The sequence below is a fragment of the Ornithorhynchus anatinus genome, chromosome 3 (genome assembly GCF_004115215.2).
Source record: "Ornithorhynchus anatinus isolate Pmale09 chromosome 3, mOrnAna1.pri.v4, whole genome shotgun sequence".
Classification (NCBI taxonomy): domain Eukaryota; kingdom Metazoa; phylum Chordata; class Mammalia; order Monotremata; family Ornithorhynchidae; genus Ornithorhynchus; species Ornithorhynchus anatinus.
The window spans coordinates 3,600,588-3,615,381 of NC_041730.1; the positions used below are offsets into that span (position 1 = coordinate 3,600,588).

General features: G+C 53.7%; 1 protein-coding gene across 1 annotated transcript in view; it reads left to right on the forward strand.

Moving 5' to 3' along the window:
- The first annotated feature begins 315 nt into the window (after positions 1-315).
- SLC25A22 (solute carrier family 25 member 22) overlaps positions 316-14,794 on the forward strand; it is a 34,624-nt gene continuing 20,145 nt past the window's right edge. The window contains exon 1 of the mRNA XM_029059420.2: positions 316-377. The gene's annotated coding sequence lies outside the window, so the exon portion shown is untranslated. The remainder of the gene's footprint in view (positions 378-14,794) is intronic.

The following is a 14,794-nucleotide window of genomic DNA, read 5'->3' on the forward strand; positions in this document are numbered from 1 at the left end:
CCATTCCAAGCGCTTAGTACAGTGCTCTGCGCATAGTAAGCGCCCAATAAATACTACTGAATGAATGAATGAATGAATAGAATAATAAATACGTGCAAATATCGGCAATATACTCCCCCTTCCATCCCACCCCCCACCCCCGGCTTTCCTTCCCTGTCCCATTGTGTGGTTCCGGGCTCCGGTCTCCACTTGGAAGGCCCGATCTCCGCCCCGCCCCCCCACCCTTTGGGTGTTCCCCCCCCCCGCCCCTCCCCCTGGTTTGCCCCCACCCCCAGCGCCCCTCCCCCTCCGATCCCCCCGCCCCCCTGCCCGCCCAGCCTCAGCCAGGAGCCAGTTGCCTCTCTCCCATATCGCTGGAGACGGAGCAGGAGCCGGAGGTGGGTCCGGGGGGCTGGAGGACTGGGGGGGGGTGCTTTTGCTTTTGAGGGGTGCCCGTCACCCAGTCTCTGTCCTGCCTCTGGCCTGGAACGCCCTCCCTCCTCAAATAATAATAATAATGTTGGTATTTGTTAAGCGCTCACTCTGTGCAGAGCACTGTTGTAAGCGCTGGGGGAGATAGAGGGAAATCAGCTTGGCCCAAGTGGGGCTCGCAGTCTTCATCCCCATTTGACAGGTGAGGTCACTGAGCCCCAGAGAAGTGAAGTGACTCGCCCACAGTCACCCAGCTGACAAGCGGCAGAGCCGGGATTCGAACCCATGATCTCTGACTCCCAAGCCCATGCTCTTTCCACTGAGCCACACTGCTTCTCCCGCAGACAATTCCTCTCCCCCCATTCAAAGCCTTCCTGAAGGCCCACCTCCTCCAAGAGGCCTTCCCTGACTAAGCCCCCCCTTTTCCTCATCTCCCACTCCCTTCCACGCCCCCCTGACTCGCTCCTTTTCTTCATCCCCCCCTCCCAGCCCCACACCGCTTAGATCCTCATCTCTCATTTTATTCTATTCACGTCTGTCTCCCCTTCCTCAGACTGTAAACTCGTTGTGGGCAGGGAATGTCACTCTTTATTGCTGAATTGTACTTTCCCAAGCGCTTAGTAAGGTGCTTTGCACACAGTAAGCGCTCAGTAAATGGGCTTGAATGAATGAAGAGACCCTGCATTGCCTGGGGGCTCTGGGCGAACCCCCAGATTCACCCCAGATTATTGCCATTGTTCTCGTCCGTCCGTCTCCCCCGATTAGACCGTAAGCCCGTCAAACGGCAGGGACCGTCTCTATCTGTTGCCGACTTGTTCATTCCAAGCGCTTAGTACAGTGCTCTGCACATAGTAAGCGCTCAATAAATGCTATTGAATGAATGAATGAATGAACCCCTCAGGCCTCAGTTTCCCCATCTCCCCCGATTAGACCGTGAGCCCGTCACTGGGCAGACATTGCCTCTATCTGTTGCCGAATTGTCCATTCCAAGCGCTTAGTCCAGTGCTCTGCACGTAGTAAGCGCTCGATAAATACTATTGGATGAATGAATGAATCTGTGACATAGGGAGAAGCCACACACCCCCACTCTAAAATGAGTTGGAGCTGGGACCTCCGCATCCCCCTCCCCTATTTCTCAGGGTCTATATGGGGAGCGCCCTGGGGTAAGAGTTGGGGGGTTGGGGGGGAGTAGATCGAGGTATTCTTTTCTGGTGGTACAAGGTGGGGATAATAATAATAATTGTGTGGGGGGAGTGTTTAAGCACTTGCTATGTGCCAGGCACTGTACTAAACACTGAGGTGGATACAAGCAAAATGGGTCGGTTGCAGATAATCCAGAGTGGGGGTCGGGAGGGAAGAGGAAGTGTCAGGGTTGGGGGGCCATCCTGGCTCTAGGGGGGATCTGGGGGTGGGAGAGGAGGCGGGCCGAGCCTCGAGAGGAACAGCTTAAATCTGTTTTGGGGTAACTCCGGCCCCCTTTTGCTGCCTTGGACCCAAGGGGGTGAGGCCCCCTCACACCCACCCCCCAGCATTGCTCTCCTCTCCCTGCCCCACCCTCCCATCATCTCGTGGGGGGGAGGGATAAAGTTGGTGGTGGCGGGGGGAGCTTGAATTCCTCTTGGGTAGGGGACTTTGTCCTCCCCTTCTCCTTGCACTTTGCTCACATCTCGCCCCAGCCCCCGCCGGGAGCCTCACCCTCCATCTGAAGAGAGAACCGGGCAGTGCCCCACGGGGCTATTCATTCATTCATTCATTCATTCATTCATTCAATCAATAGTATTTATTGAGCGTTTACTGTGTGCAGAACACTGAACTAAGCGCTTGGAATGGACAATTCGGCATCAGATAGAGACCATCCCTACCCATTGACGGGCTTACAGTCGAATCGGGGGAGACGGACGGACAAAAACAACTTCATCGCGATAAATAGATTCAAGGGGATGGACACCTCATTAACCGAATAAAGGGGGTCATCAAAATCTGTACGGAAGAGCAGAGTGCTGAGGGGAGGGGAAGGGAGAGGGGGAGGAGCAGAGGGAAAGGGGGAAAAAGGGGTTTAGCTGAGGGGAGGGGAAGGGGGAGCCGAGAGGGAGCAGAGGGAAAAGGGGAAGCTCAGTGTGGGAAGGCCTCTCGGAGGAGGTGAGCTCTAAGTAGGGATGTGAAGAGGGGAAGAGAGTGAGTTTGGCGGAGGTGAGGAGGCATCCCGCTGCCAGGGAGCCAGGCTGGTCGGGGGCAGAGCCGGGAGCGATGCGCAGCTCCGGGCACCAGCCGGGCAGTGTCACCTGCCCCTCCTTGTCCCTCGAAGCGGCGTGGCCCAGTGGCCACGGTCACTTCTCTGGGCCTCGGTTTCCTCATCTGGAAAATGGGATGAAGACTGTGAGCCCCGTGTGGGACAGGGACTGCGTCCGACCCGATTGGCTTGGATCTCCCCCAGCGCTTAGAAGAGTGCCTGGCACATAGTAAGCGCTTAACAGATACCGTAATTATTTTTATCCCTCTCCCGACCCAGTCACAGGGGAGCAGGGGGCTGTAGGATTTAGGGGAGGGGGCTGGGGGGGGACAGGGGACTGAGTAAGATGCCATTCGGGTTCGTCCAGAGAAGCAGTATGGCCTAGTGGCGAGAGCCCGGGCTCGGGAGTCAGAGGTCATGGGTTCTGATCCCGGCTCCTGCACCTGTCTACTGTGTGACCTTGGGCAAGTGACTTAACTTCCCTGGGCTTCAGTTAACCTCATCTGTAAAATGGGGATGGAGACTTTGAGCCCCATGTGGGACAACCCGATGACCTTGTATCTACCCCAGCGCTTGGCACATAGTAAACGCTTAACAAATGCCATCATTATCATGCTCAGTTTGGGAGACTGAAGGAGGGATGGGGCGGGGGAGGGCTGTGGCTTGGCCCTGGGCCAGAGACAGAGAGCACCCACCTTCCCCCTCCCCTGCCAGCCCTCCTGGGCACCCGGGGACACAGGCTCAGCCCTAGGGTCCGGGTTACCATGGCAATGTGCCTATCTGTGCTCCAAGAACCTTCCCAGCAACCAGGCATCCTGGGGGGGTGGGTTGGGGGGAGGAGCTGGCACAAAGCCCCCACTATCCTCCCCTTTGGCCTCCACCCCATTTTGGGTCCGCAGTGGGAGGGGGAAAGGGGAGGGGGACTGCAGAGGGCTGAGACCCCCCTCCCCCATCTTTGGCTCTGTCTACAGTGGGGAGGGGGGCAGCAAGTTTGATTCTCCTTCCTCCGGGGGGGGGGGGGTCTTCCCCTCAGTTGCTTTTAACTCCTTCCCTCCCCCTTCGTCCCCTCCTCCTTTTTATTAATAATAATGTTGGTATTTGTGAAGCGCTTACTATGTGCCAAGCACCGCTCTAAGCGCTGGGGGAGATACAAGGTAATGGGGTTTCCCACGTGGGGCTCACAGTCTTCATCCCCATTTTTCAGATGAGGTAACTGAAGCAGAGAAGTCTAGTGACTTCCCCAAGGTCACACAGCTGACAAGTGGCGGAGGCGGGATTAGGACCCACGACCTTCCGACTCCCAAGCCCGGACTCTCTCCACTAAGCCACGTTGCTTCCCTGCTTTCCCCTCCCCGTCTCCTTAGTAATATAATAATAATAATAATAATTGTGGCGTTAAACGCTTACTATGCGCCAAGCACTGTTCTACATACTGGGGTACATACAAGATAATCAGGTCCCACAAAGGGCTTACAGTCTAAGCAGCGTGGCTCAGTGGAAAGAGCCCGGGCTTTGGAGTAGAAGGTCATGGATTCGAATCCCGGCTCTGCCACTTGTCAGCTGGGTGACTTAGGGCAAGTCACTTCACTTCTCTGTGCCTCAGTTACCTCATCTGTAAAATGGGGATTAACTGTGAGCCTCACGTGGGACAACCCGATGACCCTGTATCTACCCCAGCGCTTAGAACAGTCCTCGGCACCTAGTAAGCGCTAACAAATACCAACATTATTATTAAGTAGGAGGGAGACCAGGTGTTCCGATTTGCTTGTATCCACCCTGGCGCTTAGTACAGTGTCTGGCACATAGTAAGTCCTTAAATACCGTGGTTTTTATTGTAGATATTGAATCCCATTTTTGCAGATGAGGGAACTGAGGCATAGGGGAGTCAAGTGACTTGCTCAAGGTCACAGAGGAGGCAAGTGACAGGGAGATTAGAACCCAGGTCCTTTGACTCCCAGGTTCTTTCCAAGAGGACACCCTACTTCTTACTCCTTCCTACTTCCTCTCCTTACTCCTCCCTCCTTTCTCCTCTCCCCTTCTCCCCTTTTCCTTCTTACACCCCTCCCCCCCGTCCTTCTTCCTTCCTGGTCACTCTTCCCTTTCCAGGAGGAAGCCCTATCTGGATCCTTCTCCCAATCCCCTCCACCTCAATCCTCAAATCAATCCATCAATGGCATTTACTGAGTGCTGTGTATGTGCAGAGCACTGTACTAAGCCCTTGGAGAGTACAGTACAACAGGGTTGGTAGACACGGTCTCTGCCTACAAGGTCGGATGATAATAATAATTAATAATAATGATGGCATTCATTAAGCGCTTACTATGGGTCAAGCACTGTTCTAAGCACCGGGGCAGATACAAGCTCATTCATTCATTCAATCATATTTATTGAGCGCTTACTGTGTGCAGAGCACTGTACTAAGCGCTTGGAAAGTACAATTCGGCAACAAATAGCCACAATCCCCACCCAACCACGGGCACACAGTCCCTGTCCCACATGGGGCTCATACTCTTCAGCCCCGTTTTACAGATGAGGGAACTAAGGCACAGAGAAGTGATGTGACTTGTCCAAGGTCACCCGGAAGACAAGTGGGGGAGTTGGGATTAGAACCCAGATCCTGCTGACTCCCAGTAAATTCACTCAGGGGCCGCATGTGAAAGAGGAGGGGGCTCGGGGGGAAGACAGGCCAAATCCGGAGACCACACACGCTGGAGATACCCCAGGTGGGGGGCGGGGGTTTGTCCCCTCCCTGCAGCCTGGGGGTGGATTATCAACCGGTTAGCGGGACAACCTGCTTACCTTATATCTCCCCCAGTGCTTAGAACATAGTAAACACTTAACCAATGCCATTATTATTATTACTTGTGGAGAGCACTCAAGGGTTTTATTCATTCAACAGTATTTATTGAGTGCTTACTATGTGCAGAGCACCGTACTAAGCACTTGAAATGTACAATTTTACATTTTAGAATATTTGCCGGCCCTGATGTAGTGTTCTCTCCCAAGTGCTTAGTACAGTGCTCTGCACCCAGTAAGCGCTCAACAATTATTTATAGTAAATAATGGTATTAAGCGCTTACTCTGTTCCAGGGCCTGTACTGAGCAGTGGGGTGGCTACAGGCAAATCGGGTTGGACACAGTCCCCGTCCGCCCCCCGCCGTGGGGCTCACAGTCTTCATCCCCATTTTACAGATGAGGGAACTGGGGCACAGAGAAGTGAAGTGACTAGCCCAAGGTCACCCAGCAGACCCGTAGCCGAGCTGGAATTAGAACCCGTGACCTTCTGACTTCCGAGCTCGTGCTTTATCCACTAGGCCAGGCTGCTTCTATTTATATGAATGTATCTCCCCATATAGACTGTCGGCTCGTCTTGTGCGGGGAAGGTGTCAACCAACTCGGGGATACTGTACTCTCCCAGACGCTTATAATGCTCGGGATGCTCTGCACATCCCAATGTGCAATGCTCTGCACATAGTAAGCACTCAATAAATACCACCGACGGTGATGGTTTGGGGGCAGGTGGCCTTAAAATAGATTCCTGTTAAGGAAGAAAGTGAATAGGTAGGTGAGGGGTCAAGAAACGAGTCACCCCCAAATAAACTACCGATGAGAAGGAAAGCGAAGAGGTGGGTGAGCGAGGGATTAAGAAATGGGAATTAAGGTGTTGCAAGTTTTGCAAGTACCCGAGCGTTGGAGCAAAGTGCAGAGTGCATCCAAATAATAATTGGGGAGGGGGTGGGCTCCCTGGCTCCTTTGTGTGAGCACTTTGACCCCCCCTCCCTTGCCGGTTTTCCCATTCCTGGGAACTGGGTGGGAAGAGCAGGAGGAGGGATGAGATGGGGGCGGCCCTGTGTGGCCTGCTTTGATGTTCTTGTTTGTGCCCCGTCCCTGAGGGTCAGGGACGGGAATGTCCGGGGGAGGGATGGCTGTTTGTGAAGAGGGAAAGTAGGTCATGGCTCCTGGGGCCCGGAAAGGTTCTAGTGTCCTCTCCCGAGCGCTTAGTAGAGTGCTCTCCACGCAATAAGCGCTCAATAGATACCATTGATTGAACGAATGAATTCTCTCCCCCCTGAGGACTTTGGGGAGGGGAAGGAAGTTGGGAAAGGACAAAGGGAGGAAGGGGGAGGGAGTTTAGTTCTCCCATCCTGGCTCTGCCCATGCCTCGGGGCGCTCCCGACCTGGGCTGCCCCCTCCCCCCAACCCCTGGGAAATAATAATAATAATGATGGCATTTGTTGAGCACTAAAGCACTGTTCTACGGGCTGGGATCGATACAAGGTAATCAGGGTGTCCCACGTGGGGCTCACAGTCTTCATCCCCCTTTTACAGATAGGTCACTGAGGCACAGAAAGGTGAAGTGACTTGCCCGAAGTCACAAAGCTAAGTGGCAGAGCTGGGATTAGAACCCACGTCCTCTGACTCCCGAACCCGCGCTCCTTCCGCTAAGCCACGCAGTTGAAGTTCCCACTGGGAGGCAGAGGCCTGGGATTCAGAAGGTTGTGGGTTCTAATTCCAGCTCTGCCACTTGTCTGCTGTGTGACCTCGAGCAAGTCACTTTACTTCTCTGGTCCTCAGTTCCCTCATCTGGAAAATGGGGTTGAAGGCTGTGAGCTTCATGTGGGTCAGGGACTGTGTCCAACCCAATTACCTCGTATCTCCCACAGTGCTTAGTACAGTGCCTGATACTTAGTAAGCACTTAACAAATACCACCATCATTATTATTAGGCACTGAGCTAAGTTCTCTAGGCTTTGAACTTATTATAGGCAAGCAACGAGTCTGCTAATTCTGTTGTGTTGGACTCTCCCAAGTGCTGAGTACAGTGCTTTGCACATAGTAAGAGCTCGGTAAATTTTACTGATTGATTAAAGCACTTGGGACAACCTGCTAACCTTGATTCCATCCCAGTAGTTGGCACATAGTAAGCGATTAACAAATACCATCATTATTATTATTGTTATTAGTGCAAGTTCCTTGTGGGAAGGGACTATGTCCACTAATTAATAATAATGGTATTTGTTGAAGCAGTTACTGTGTGCCAGGCACTGTACTAAGCGCTGTGGGGTAGATAAGCAGCGTGGCGCAGTGGAAAGAGCACGGGCTTTGGAGTCAGGGCTCATGAGTTCGAATCCCAGCTCTGCCACTTGTCAGCTGTGTGACTGTGGGCGAGTCACTTAACTTCTCTGTGCCTCAGTTCCCTCATCTGTAAAATGGGGATTAAAACTGTGAGCCCCATGTGGGACAACCTGATTCCCCTGTGTCTACCCCAGCACTTAGAACAGTGCTCTGCACATAGTAAGCGCTTAACAAAAACCAACATTATTATTATTATTAGATACAAGCAAGTCGGATTGGACCCAGTCCCTGTCCCACGTGGGGCACACAGTCGCAATCCCTATTTTACAGATAAGGTCACTGAGGCACAGAGGAAGTCATGTGACTTGCCCAAGGTCACACAGCAGACAAGAGAGGCAGGATTAGAACCCATGACCTTCTGACTCCCAGGCCCATGCTCCACCCACTACGCCTAATTGCTTAGGTACAGTGCTCTGCACACAGTAAGCACTCGATAAATACCATCGATTGACTCAGAATCCCTTTGAACCTGGGCTTTCCCAAGTGGTTGTTTATTCATTCGTTCATTCAATCGTATTTGTTGAGCGCTTGCTGTGTGCAGACCGCTGTACTAAGCGCTTGGAAAGTGCAATTCAACATTAAAGAGACGAACCCTACCCACAGTCGTTGGTGTTACAGATTCCCAGGAGGGGAGAGGACTGCAGTGCCCAGTTAGTTTATCCGGGAGCTCGGCGGGGAGATAATAATAATAATGTTGGTATTTGTTAAGCGCTTACTATGTGCCGAGCACTTCTCTAAGCGCTGGGGTAGATACAGGGTGATCAGGTTGTCCCACGTGAGGCTAACAGTTTTAGTCCCCCTTTTACAGATGAAGGAACTGAGGCACAGAGAAGTGAAGTGACTCGCCCACAGTCACACAGCTGACAAGGGGCAGAGTTGGGACTCGAACCCATGACCTCTGACTCCCAAGCCCCAGCTCTTTCCACTGAGCCACGCTCCATGGGAGGGGGTTGGGGATAGGGGATCATTCTAGGGGCTCCCCTGTTTGAGGGGGCGTGGGGGGAGGGTCAGGGAGAGGCTTGCTCCCCTTCTCCGGCCCAGCTCTGGAAGAAATAGCATGAAGTGCTGGAGAAGCAGTGTGGCCTAGTGGTAAGAGCCCGGGCCCGGCAGTCAGAAGGTCAGATGGGGTAGGATAAATGCTTGGATTAATGTGGTGATCAGAATAATAATAATAATGATGGTATTTCTTAAGCGCTTACTCTGGGCCAAGCACTGTTCTAAACACGGGGGTAGACACAAGGTCATCAGGTTGTCCCACGTGGGGCTCACGGTCTTCATCCCCATTTTACAGATGAGGTCACTGAGGCCCAGAGAAGCTAAATGGCTTACCCATAGTCACACAGCAGATGTGCGGCAGAGCCGGGATTTGAACCCACGACCTCAGGCTCCTAAGCCCGGGCTCTTTCTCAGGATGCAGGTGCACGACCCCAGCCCCGACCGGGGGCCCCGATAACCCCCCACCCCCCGGACTCCTGCCCTTCTGGTCCTTCTCTGGGCCACCGAGGCCTGGACTCCTGAGCCCTTGTCCTCCCTGTCCTTCGTCCTCCCCCGCTCCATCCTGGGCTGGACACTGCCCTGCTGACCCCACCTGCCGGACTTCAAAGCCGGGACTTCAAAGCCGGGCTTCCGCTGGCCCCCAGTGTGTGTGTGTGTGTGTGTGTGTGTGTGTGTGTGTGTGTGTGTGTGTATCTATCGTCCCCTTTGTGTCTGTGTCTGTGTGTTTGTGGTGAGTGTGTGAATCGTTCCCTGGTGTCCTTGTGTCTGTGTGTATGTGTGTGTTTGTGGTGGGTGTGAATCCTTTCCTGGTGTCCGAGGGTGTGCGTGTGTGTTTGTGATGTGTGCGAATCCTTCCCTGGGGTCCGAGTATGTGTGTGTGTGCTCCTGGTGCGGGTGAATCCTTCCCTGGTGTCCGAGGGGGTGTGTGCGTGTGTGTGTTTGTGATGTGAGTGTGAATCGTTCCCCTGTGTGTGTGTGTGTGTGTGTGTGAGAGAGAGAGAGAGAGAGAGAGAATCGTCCTCTGGTGTCAGTGTGTGTGCTTGTGATGTGGGTGTGACTCCTTCCCTGGTGTCCGAGTGTGTGTCTCTGTGTGTGTGTTTGTGGAGTGGTTGTGAATCCTTCCCTGGTGAGAGAGAGAAAGTGTGTGTGTGTGTGTGTGTGTGTCAGTGTGAGAGAGAGAGAGAAAAATGTCCCCTGGGGTCCGAGTCTCCCCCCAGCCCCCCCGCCCCCCTTCCATCCAGAGTGTTTGGAAGCAGTTCTGCTCCGGGCCCCCTCCTCCTCCTCCTCTCTCCTCCTCCTCTCTCCTCCTCTTCCATCTCCTCCACTTCCCAAGGCCTTGGCCTGGCCGCTCCCGGGGGCTCCCCCCAACCCCACCCCCACAGACCCCAGAGGCCCCCAAGTGCTGGGGGGCGGGGAGGGGAAGGGGGCCAGAGGACCCCTACCCCAAATATTCCCCCCCCACTCCCAGAACTAGGTGGGAGCGGGGGAGATGATAGGGTGGGTGGGGGCTCGCCAAGGGAAGGGGGTCAAGGGGACGACCCTGGGCAGGAAGGCTGAATTAGGGGGGCGGGAAGGGGTCACATGCAGCTTCATGTGACGTCCAGGGCTGAGGAAGCCAAGGTCACAGCCTGCATATGCGTGTGTGTGTGTGTGTGTGTGTGTGTGTTTTCGGGGGGTGCAAGGAGGAGGGAAGGGGTGGGGTGGTGAGTTCGAGGCCTGCACTTCCCCCTCCAACCCCGGCAGGGACTCAAAGATTAGAGGTCAGGGCATTTGGGAGGGCAAACTCTGGTCTGGGGTCTGTTTCCCTGCGAATTTGCAATTCACTCATTCATTCAGTCAGTCAGTCATATTTGTTGAGCGCTTACTGTGTGCGGAGCACTGTACTAAGCACTTGGAAAGTACAATTGGGCAACAAATAGAGACAATCCCTGCCCGTGACAGGCTCGCAGTCTAGAAGGGGGGGAGACAGACATCAAAACAAGTAAGCAATGAAACCCGGGCCTCAGTTTCTCCCCTTTTTGTCTTTCTGCCTCATCCAACTATTGAATCCATTGAAAGGTGCCACAATGCAAATTCTTCATGGGGGCTATAGAAGGGGTCTGGCTAACTGGGCAGACCCTCGACCCGCCCCCGGGGCTAGGCTGGGTGCCAGGGGAGGACCCTGGGGGGGAGACTTAAGGCCTGCCTCCCCCCACTCCCCAGGTTAGAGGTCACGGTAGACCAGAGGGGGTTGGCTGGGAGGGAGGGGCTTCCATGGCCTGAACTAATAGCAATAATAATGATGGTATTTTTAGGCGCTTACTATGTGTTAAGCACTGTTCTAAGCCCTGGAATAGATAAAAGCTAATCGGGTTGGATGCAGTCCCTGTCCCACGCAGGGCTCACAGTCTTAATCTCCATTTTACAGATAAGGGAACAGAGGCACAGAGGAAAGTGAAGTAACTTGGCCCAAGGTCACAGAGCAGGCAAGTGGCAGAGCCGAGATTAGAACCCAAGTCCTGACTCCTAGGCCCGTGCTTTTCCACTAGGCTAGCCTGCTGCTCCTCATGCCTAAGAAGACAACTAATAATGATAATAACTGTGGTATTTGTTAAGCTCTTACTATGTGCCAGGCACTCTTCTAAACTCCGGGGTGGATTCAAGCAAATCGGGTTGGACGCTGTCCCTGTCCCACGTGGGGCTCACCGTCTCAATCCCCATTTTCCAGATGAGGTCACTGAGGCCCAGAGAAGTGAAACAACTTGCCCAAGGTCACACAGCAGACAAGTAGCAGAGCCGGGATAAGAACCCAGGTCCCCCGACTGCCCAAGCCCTAAAAAGATAACTCCTGTGCAGTGGGGAATAGAGGCATTTGGGACCCAGGAGACCCTTACAGCCCCCTCCCATTCATTCAGTCTTATTTATTGTTTGCTGGGTGCAAAGCACTGTACTAAGCGCTTGGGAGAGGACAAATAGAACACCTCCATCCCCTTCTTTATCTCCAGGCCTCTGTCCTGCCCAGCCTCCAGAAATGAGGTCAATGTTGTTGGCATGAGGAGGCGGAGGGAGGAGGAGGAGTGTGGGGGACGGGGGGGAGGCGCTCAGGGAGGAGGTGAGCCATTTATTCATTCAATCATATTTAGTAAGCGCTTACTGTGTGCAGAGCACTGTACTAAGCGCTTGGGAAAGTACAATACAGCAATAAACAGTGACGATCCCTGCCCACAACGAGCTGGCAGTTTAGAGAGGGGACATAAATGCTGTGGGGCGGGGAGAGCAAAGGGAGCGAGTCGGGGTGACGCACAAGGGAGTGGGAGATGAGGAAAAGTGGGGCTTAGTCAGGGAAGGCCTCTTGGAGGAAGTGGGCCTTCAATAAGCCTTCGAGAAGCAGCATGGCTCAGTGGAAAGAGCCCGGGCTTTGGAGTCAGAGGTCATGGGTTCGAATCCCCGCTCTACCACTTGTCAGCTGTGTGAGTGTGGGCGAGTCACTTGACTTCTCTGGGCCTCAGTTTCCTCATCTGTAAAATGGGGATTAAGACTGTGAGCCCCACGTGGGACAACCTGATTCCCCTATGTCTACCCCAGCGCTTAGAACAGTGCTCGGCACATAGTAAGCGCTTAACAAATACCAACATTATTATTAAGGCTTTGAAGCGGGGAGAGGCATCGTCTGTGGGAATAGAAGAGGGAGGGCATTCCGGGATAGAGGCAGGACGGCAACGGGGAGACGGGGGAGATGGAGGCCCAGTGAGAAGATGAGCGGCGGCAGAGGAGCTGAGTGTGAGGGCTGGGAGGGAGAAGGAGAGAAGGGAGGCGAGGTAGGAGGGGGCGAGGGATGGACGGCTTTGAAGCCGATGGTGAGGAGTTTTTGTCTGATACAGAGATGAATGGGCAACCACTGGAGATTTTTGAAGAGGGGGGTGACACGTCCTGAGCGTTTCTGTAGAAAGATGATCCGGGACTGAAGAGGGGACGGAAGTGGAGAGAGGCAGGAAGGGCGGGAGAGGGGTGGGCAGGGGGCTGCTACAACCTGAGGCCCTGACCAGGGGAGACCAGGCAGGGGACCACACCGACCAGCCCAGTCAGCCAGTCAGGAGCGCTTACTGTGTGCAGAGCACTCTACTGAGTGCTTGGGAGAGGACAATACAACGATAAACAGACACATGCCCTGCCCCCAGTGAGCTGACCGTCTAGAGGAGGGAGATAGACATTAATGTAAATAAATAAAATGACAGATACGGACGTAAGTGCCACGGGGCTGGGAGTGGGGATGAATAAAGGGAGCAAGTCCCAGCAACGCAGGAGGGAGTGGGAGAAGAGGAAAGTGGGGCTTAGTCAGGGAAGCCCTCTTGGAGGAGACGGGCCTTCAGTGAGGCTTTGAAGAGCGGGGAGAGAGCAGAAGCAAGAAGGGGGTGTTTTGTTGGCAGGTGGGTGAAGGCGACTTGGGGGAAATGGAGGCGTGGGATTGGAGGGTGTAGACAGACGGCTGGCCCCCTCCCTCTTTCCTCTTCCTCTCCACACGTCCCGGGAACAGATGGCCCCGGGCATTAGTCACCAGGCAACGGGGAGGTGGAGAGCCTGAGGGTTTCAGGGAGCAAGAGCCAAGGTGGGTGGGGGATCCTGGCGGCTGTTGGGGGGTCCTGGGGACTCTTGGGGGGTCCTGGTGGTGGTGGGGTGGTCCTGGCCCACAGTGGCATAATAGAAAGCCCCCCAACCCAGAAAATGAAAGAAACCACCATCACCACCACACCAGGCGAGGCCTCTGCCACTTTCAAGTTCCTCTAAAATGCCAGGATTTTAACCCTTCAAATGTCCGGAGGCTTTATCAATAGTAATGATAATAGTGGGTTTTTTGGTTCTTTCGTTCATTTCTGTTTAATGAGAGTTTACTCCGTGTAGAGCTGTACTATACTAAGCGCCCGTGAAAGACACATTCCCTGTCCGCAACGAGGCTTTAGTAGTAATAATAATGATGATGATGATGGTATTTGTTAACGGCTTACTATGTGTCATGCACCGTTCTAAGTGCTGGGGTAGATACAGGCTAATAATAATTCTGGTATTTTTTTAAGCGCTTACTATGTGCCAGGGACTGAACTGGGTTGAAGGCAAGCAAATGGGTTTGGACACAGTCCCTGTCCTAAGTGGGGCTCACAGTCTTCATCCCCATTTTGTAGAAATGAGGTACAGAGAAGGGGAGTGACATGTCCAAGGTCACACAGCAGACAAGTGGCAGAGCCAGGGTTAGAACCCGGGTCCTCCTGTCCCCCAGGCCTGTACTTTTGAGAGGGCTGGCGGGGGAAGGGGACCCCCACTCGCCTCCTCCGGGATCCCGGGTTTCAGAGGAGCAGCACGACCTGCGGAAAGAATAATAACCCGCGGAAAGCATAATAATAGTCATTGTTGTATTTGTTAAGAGCTTACTATGTGCCAAGCGCTGTTCTAAATCCTGGGGTGGATACAAGCAGAGCTCGACCTCTGGGCTGTAAACTTGTTGGGGACAGGGAATGTGTCTGTTTATTGTTGTACTCTCCCAAGTGCTTGGTACACTGCTCTGCACACAGTAAGCGCGCAATAAATACGATTGAATTGAATGAACGCATGATTGGAGGCAGTGGTTAGAACATGAGACTGGAAATCGGAAAACCTGGGTTCTAATCCCAACTCCGGCAATTGCCCGCCGTGTGACCTTGGATGAGTCACTTCACTTCTCTGGTCCTTAGCTTCCTCCCTTGTAAAATGGCTCCTTGTGGGCAGGGATTATACAGTGCTCTACACATAGTAAGCGCTCAATAAATACTGATGGATTTGGGGGTGAAATAACCATTCTCCCTCCCCCGTAGAATGTGAGCCCAATATAGGACAGGGGACTTGTCCAGCGTCATGCTCGGCACAGTGCTTGACGCATAGTAAGCGCTTAAAAAATTAGAAGAACAGCCCCCCCCCCCGGGGGAGTGACCCAAAAGGGCTCAGACCCATCCCATCTTCCTTCGGGAACGCCCCCTCCTCTCACCTCTGGCATGCCCCAGAGCCTCATCTTGGA